General features: G+C 40.4%; 1 protein-coding gene across 1 annotated transcript in view; it reads right to left on the bottom strand.

Annotated features, from left to right (window-relative positions):
• BLK (BLK proto-oncogene, Src family tyrosine kinase) overlaps positions 1–6000 on the bottom strand; it is a 961491-nt gene that overhangs the window by 39534 nt on the left and 915957 nt on the right. The gene's annotated exons all lie outside the window — the stretch shown is intronic.

Here is a 6000-nt window from a genome sequence, read left to right as displayed (position 1 = left end):
TTTTTCAGGTTAAGGATTTGTTCATTATTTCTGAGCCATTTTTCAAAAGAGGTAAAGGAATTCTTTGTTGGTGTGTGTAGTTCAGAGATAGTATTGGAGATAGATAAGAGAGTAGAGTTGTCTGCATATTGTATTACAGATGAGAGACTGCAGCATAAATGTAGGTTGTTGGTAAAAATAGTGAAAAGGAGCGGTCCAAATATGGAGCCTTGGGGTACTCCTGTTTGAACAGCAAGGAAGGGTGAGAAAGTCTGCTGCCATCTAACAGCTTGTTTTATGCCAGTAAGGTAGGATTGGAACCAGCCAAGAGTAGAAGGAGGGAGGTTTAGGTCTGAGAGTTTGTTAAGAAGGATGGGATGAGACACAGTGTTGAAGGTTTTAGAGAGATCAAGGAATAGACAGGAGATGAGGAGGTTGTTGTCCATAGTTTCTACAACCTTTTGCGTAAAGGATAGTAAGGCAGTCAAGATTCTGTGTTTAGGGAGGAAACCATATTGTGTGGGGGTGAGGAGATTTTTGGGAATGAGATATGACACTAGTTGAGTATGTATACATTTTTCAAGGATCTTAGAGAGTGGTGAGAGAATAGCAATTAATCTATAGTTAAAGGGTTGAACAGAGTTGCCACCTTTGTGCAGAGGAGTGGTATAGAAGGATTTCCATATTTCTGGTACGGTAGATTCATGAATGGAGTGGTTGATTAAGATAGATACACGATATGCAATAGAGTCAACAGCAATTTTCAGAAATTGAGGGCGGAGTTTATCAGTGGAAGGAGAGCATGGTTTTAGTTTAAGAAGTAGGGATTTGATATATTTAATAGGAATAGGTTGCAAGGTAAACAACTGAGAGACAGAAGAGCATAGAGGTTTAGGGGGAGGTGAGGGTGACACAGAAGAGTTGGGATGAGCAGAGTTACCAGAAGGTAGGAGTTTAGAGATGCTGTCTGTGAAGTATTTGTTGAGTAAGTCTGCAGTTTCAGAGGGAGCGTGATAGGGGAAAGTGTTAGGGATGGTAGGAAAACCAGTGCGGAGCAGGGAATTGATAGTACTCCAGAATTTTTGGGGGTCATTTGGGTGAGAGCTTTAAAATTTAGTGAAATATTGGCATTTATCCAAAATAATGTTTTTACACCATTTCTGAGTTGCATATAACCTTGGAGAAAGGTGGGAGTTTTAGTGGTTTGCCATTTTTTTCCATAGGGCATCTCTTTCATGCATCAAAGCATGAGTGGCTTTGGAAAGACAGGGTGCGAAATTAGATTTGATTCTGATTTTGTGAGTTGGAGCAAGAGAGTTTATGACATCAAGAAAAATGTGGTTGAATTTAGTAACAACATCATTGAGTGGGAGAGTTTTTAGGAAAGACCAGTTGATGGCAGAGAGTCTATAGTTAAAGGTTTCAGGGGAAAAGTTAGTCAGTTTCCTACAATCTCTGTGGAGATGGGGCTTAGAGAGATGATGAGAGTGCCTTAAGAAAGAGATGGGACAGTGGTTACAAATAGAGTCACAGAAAGTAGAAGGGTTGCAATAGTTGTTTGGAGAGTTGGTCACGATCCAGTCTATTGTGGAACCTGTAGCATTTGTACTGTAGTGGGTAGTGGTAGTAATCAGTTGTGAAAATCCATACAGGTTTATGAAATGTTGGGGTGAGTCACCAATAATGGAGTTCCAATCTATAGTAACATCTCCAAGAATGATGGTTTCATAGGGGATGAAGGTGTTTATCCAGGAGTATATGTTCAAGGATGGGGATCTTTTTACCTCGGGGATAGAGATAGAGGCAATAGAAAACTTCCTATAGTTATTGATGTGGCAGTCTAGGAGTAGTAGTTCAACAGGGGAGAAACTAGGCAGGGTAATGTCTATAGGTGTTAACATCAGTGAAACAGAGTACAAGATAACCACCCCACCAACTTTTTTGGGTGTCCTATCAGACCTATAGATTTTGTATTGAGGTGGGAGAAACTCAGAGGAATTGATATGAGGTTTTAGCCAGGTTTCCGATAGGGCCAGGATGTGAGGTTTGTGTTGGGCCAACCATGCATGAAGTTCGGACGTTTTGTTGTTTAGGCTTTGGATGTTCGTTGCAGAGATAGAGAGATGTTTGGGGCTGGAGATATTTGAGGATGTTTTGGGGGGTACAGCAGATGAAGGTGGAGGGGAAGTGGAAAGAGGGGAGGGCCCAGGATTGGGATGGATGTAACCGGAAACCAGAAGAGCAAAGACAAGATGGAAAATGGTGAGGGTGGTCAGTAGGGCTTAGGAGTAAGAGCAGGGTAGGCCACGAGTTTAAATTTAAGACATTGAAAAGGGGAGAGACAGAAAAGAGAGGGGGCAATAGTCAGTGGAGGTTGGTTATATGTTGGAAGAGGTCTGGGAAAGGGAAAGATGGGGGAAGAGGGGAAGATATGGAGCTCAGTGTGGTAGGAAGTGCTTAGGGTTAGGGAGATTAGAAGTGGGAGAAATAGCAGTAAAGATAACATTGTGTGGTGGAAAAAGGAGGGGAAGAGTTATAGGGAAAATATAACGACATGCATTAGGGAAGGGAGGTGGGTAGAAATAAGCAGTGTCATTTAGTAGTTCTGATGCTGTTTGTTTAGCAGATGTGTGAAATATTCATCAAAACGGGGTTAGGGGATGTAAGTTAGTGGTAGCGCAACATGCTTTGTGTATATGAGGTCCTGTGTTCAATACACAACATCTTCATAGCAATTTACTTTGGAGGGTGGGTTTGGCATAATAGTTAATGTCTTCACTTCATAAACTCAATGTAGAGGCTTTGATTCTGACCTTGGATTATTGGCTAGGCTTAAAATAGCTCTTCAGGGCAGTTCACATAGTATTTACCTATGAACCTTGTATGCCAGGCAAAGATCACTTCTCAGAAGAGACAGGACTTTGAGGAGATCAGCATAGGATATTGTGTTTAATCCCGATATCCTTATTGTAAGGAACCATTGTGGACATTCCAGTTGCTGGATGTTACTGGTCAGTGAGCTAGGGGGCATTATGCTCTATGATGGCCTGTCTGGATGTGCTTATAAGTTGAGCAACACATAAGGATTTTCTTGCTACACTGGACACATGTTGGTCAAACGCTAGGTTACTATCTACATGAGTTCCCAGGGAATCAAAGTTTAAGAGTTTTTTACTGATGCCATAGTTACCTGGGGTGGCATACTTCACAAAAGTTATTATAATGTATTTCTTGGCACTGATTTTTCAGCCATTGCTTTGGCACCAAGCGTTTGTCTGTATTAGATTTCCTGAAGGGTGTTTTCATCTTGAGAGATTCAATGACTGCTCCCAGTTTGCAGTAATTTGTGAACTTGGTTAGCCAGAGGCCTTTGATATCAGCTCTGACATCCAAGAAGTAGATGCCAAACAGGTGTGAGTCTAGCCCAGAGCCTGGGGAATCTACTGATGACCCGCCTCTTTGCAGAGGTAGTCTCACCAATTCTAACCTCCTGGGTCCTACTAGTGAGTCAGCTAGCTATCCAGGGTGTTATAAATGAGATTATACCTAGTTCTGTAAGTTTGTTGACAATGCCTGAGTGGAGTAATGTATGAAATGCCATAGCTAGCTAGGTAGACAGTATGCACCATTTTCCTCTCATCCATTGCTTTAATGACCTTTTCAGAGATGTTCACTAGATTCAGTAGATGTGACCTTCCTTTGACAAAGCCAAATGGGAAGGAATCCAATGTCTGGAGGTCTCCTATGTCCTTGCTGATAGTTTTCATGATCATTTTTTACATGGCTTTTCTTTTCATGGCTTTGCAAATAAGACTAGTCAGACTAATGGGTCTGTAGTTTCCAGGTTCTGTTGAAGGTCCTCCTTTATGAAGGGCGATGACCATCGCAGTCCTCCTTTCACACGGCACAAGGCCTCTTTTAAGACTATAGTTAAATAATGAGTACAGGGATCCTGATATGTTGTATTTTTGACCATCAGGAGGCATCCTGGGATGTTATTGGGGCGCTTTGAGACAGTGTTCATGGCTTTAGTGAGCGCAGTCAATACATGCTCCCTAGTTATAGTCGGAGGGATTATGTTTGAAGGTATTATTGGGGGGATGGTTGGGGGTGGGGATGGAGTAAAGTTGGAAATTAATTTGTCTGCTAGCAGCAACAGGTGACCAGCAATTACAGCAAATTTCTTGATGGTGAGCAATATTGATGTTATACTGCAATCATATCAGTAAAGAAATAACAAGTAACATGAGCAATGCAGTGTAAAGTATTACAACTGCCTCTAGCACACACACACATACACACACACACACACACACACACACACACACACACACACACACACACACACACACACACACACACACACACATATACACAGGTAATTGTAATGGCTGCTGGTGGTGCAGTTATTTTTGTTGACCAATTCCCCCACCTCATTAAGGGAGGCTTTGTAAGAGGTTCGTTTAGTGAGGAAATAGCAGGTTGTTGTACCGCTTATGTTACAAGTTCTTTTCATTAACTTTATGTTTTTGTTTTTTTTTTCATATTTGCTAGCCATTGCATTTCATCCTTGTTTAGCAAATGAAAGTTGGTGTTCATTTATTTTTCTTGTAACCAGGCTTCACAGTGCGTTGCTGGGACTGCTGTGAAATGTTAAACTTGTTGTTACTGAGCTTTACTTGTACAGTAATACCATGTTAGAGAAAACCTGTTCTGCAATATGGATTAGTTTAAGGTAAAGACCATTATAAAAAAAGTAGTGAACACGTTAAAAAACATAAACTTAAGCAGATGAATATAAATATGCAAATGATATCCAGTAGTTCTTCATTTTTTATGTTAATCACAAACTTGAAATATAGACACGTATATTTCTTTTACTACAATTACAGGGTTAAATAAACAGCACCGAGAAAAAAACTGTTTCTCTCCATTTCACAAAAGTGAGCATTGTCTTTGTAATGGAAGGTATGGCTGTTCCACACAGTTTTTTCTCTCACTTCCTTTCTTTAGCATCCACTGCTGAATTCCTTATGAGTGTTTCATTTTTTATTGCTAAATTCATTTATTTAGTTTTATTACCCCACTTTGACCAATACAGAACCATGGGGAAATAGTCTGTATTAGCAGTTATTGGGAATAAAGCATTAACAAGCAGTGCAAACAATGCCAGTCTATCATATAGGATACATGCACATACAGACACATAGTGACTATTTTGACCATTGACAATTCACTTTCCAACATGACTTTGGGTTGTGAGAAGAAATCAGAGGCTCCAGCAAAATGCTAAATGAACATAAAGAAGGCATTCAAATTACACACTGAAGGCCATATGACCAGGCAACATACCGGAGAAATGAGTACTGTAAAGCAGCAATACAAACAGTTGCACTGCTGCGTCAGTCTTTGCTGGAGAAGACCCTCATAAATGTCACCATTGTTGTGCTAGTATGACTTGTTTTTGTGGCACCATTTAATTTGAATCACACCATTAAGTGATGACATATGCACAGAAGAGTGCCAAGGTTTGCAGTAATGATCCCATTTACATTCTATCCAGTGAAAACCATACTAATACTATCATACTGATTCCTCCAAACTGTGGTTCTCAGCTACTCCATAAAGCAAACATCCCGCAGTGGTTACTCTTCTTCCAGCTGACACCACCTATATCCAGACCTTCCAGGTATTCACTATCATTTTATTTTTTCCTTTCAATGTCAGTAAAGTAGCATGGGGAATGGTACAGAATGGATAAGTCACCTCTGCATGTATTTATACTCTCTGTGCAAGGATTTCATAGAGCACGGCTTATATCTGAACATTACTTAGGCAACAGTCATCATACTCTTTCTCTGACCATTAACAGAAACATAAACTATGAGCTATTAATGAGCACCATCACAAAGTCACGTCTGATTTGTTTATTCTTAACCTGAAACCTGTGTGACTCTGAGGAAGTCATGTAATCAGACAATCATCCTGGGTCATCCATGAAAACAGGCAACTTTCACTAAT

Source organism: Protopterus annectens, chromosome 2.part1 (genome assembly GCF_019279795.1).
Source record: "Protopterus annectens isolate FY-2018-M chromosome 2.part1, PAN1.0, whole genome shotgun sequence".
Taxonomy (NCBI): domain Eukaryota; kingdom Metazoa; phylum Chordata; order Ceratodontiformes; family Protopteridae; genus Protopterus; species Protopterus annectens.
Note: the sequence above shows the minus strand (reverse complement) of the source record. Positions and strands in the feature narration are given on the sequence as shown.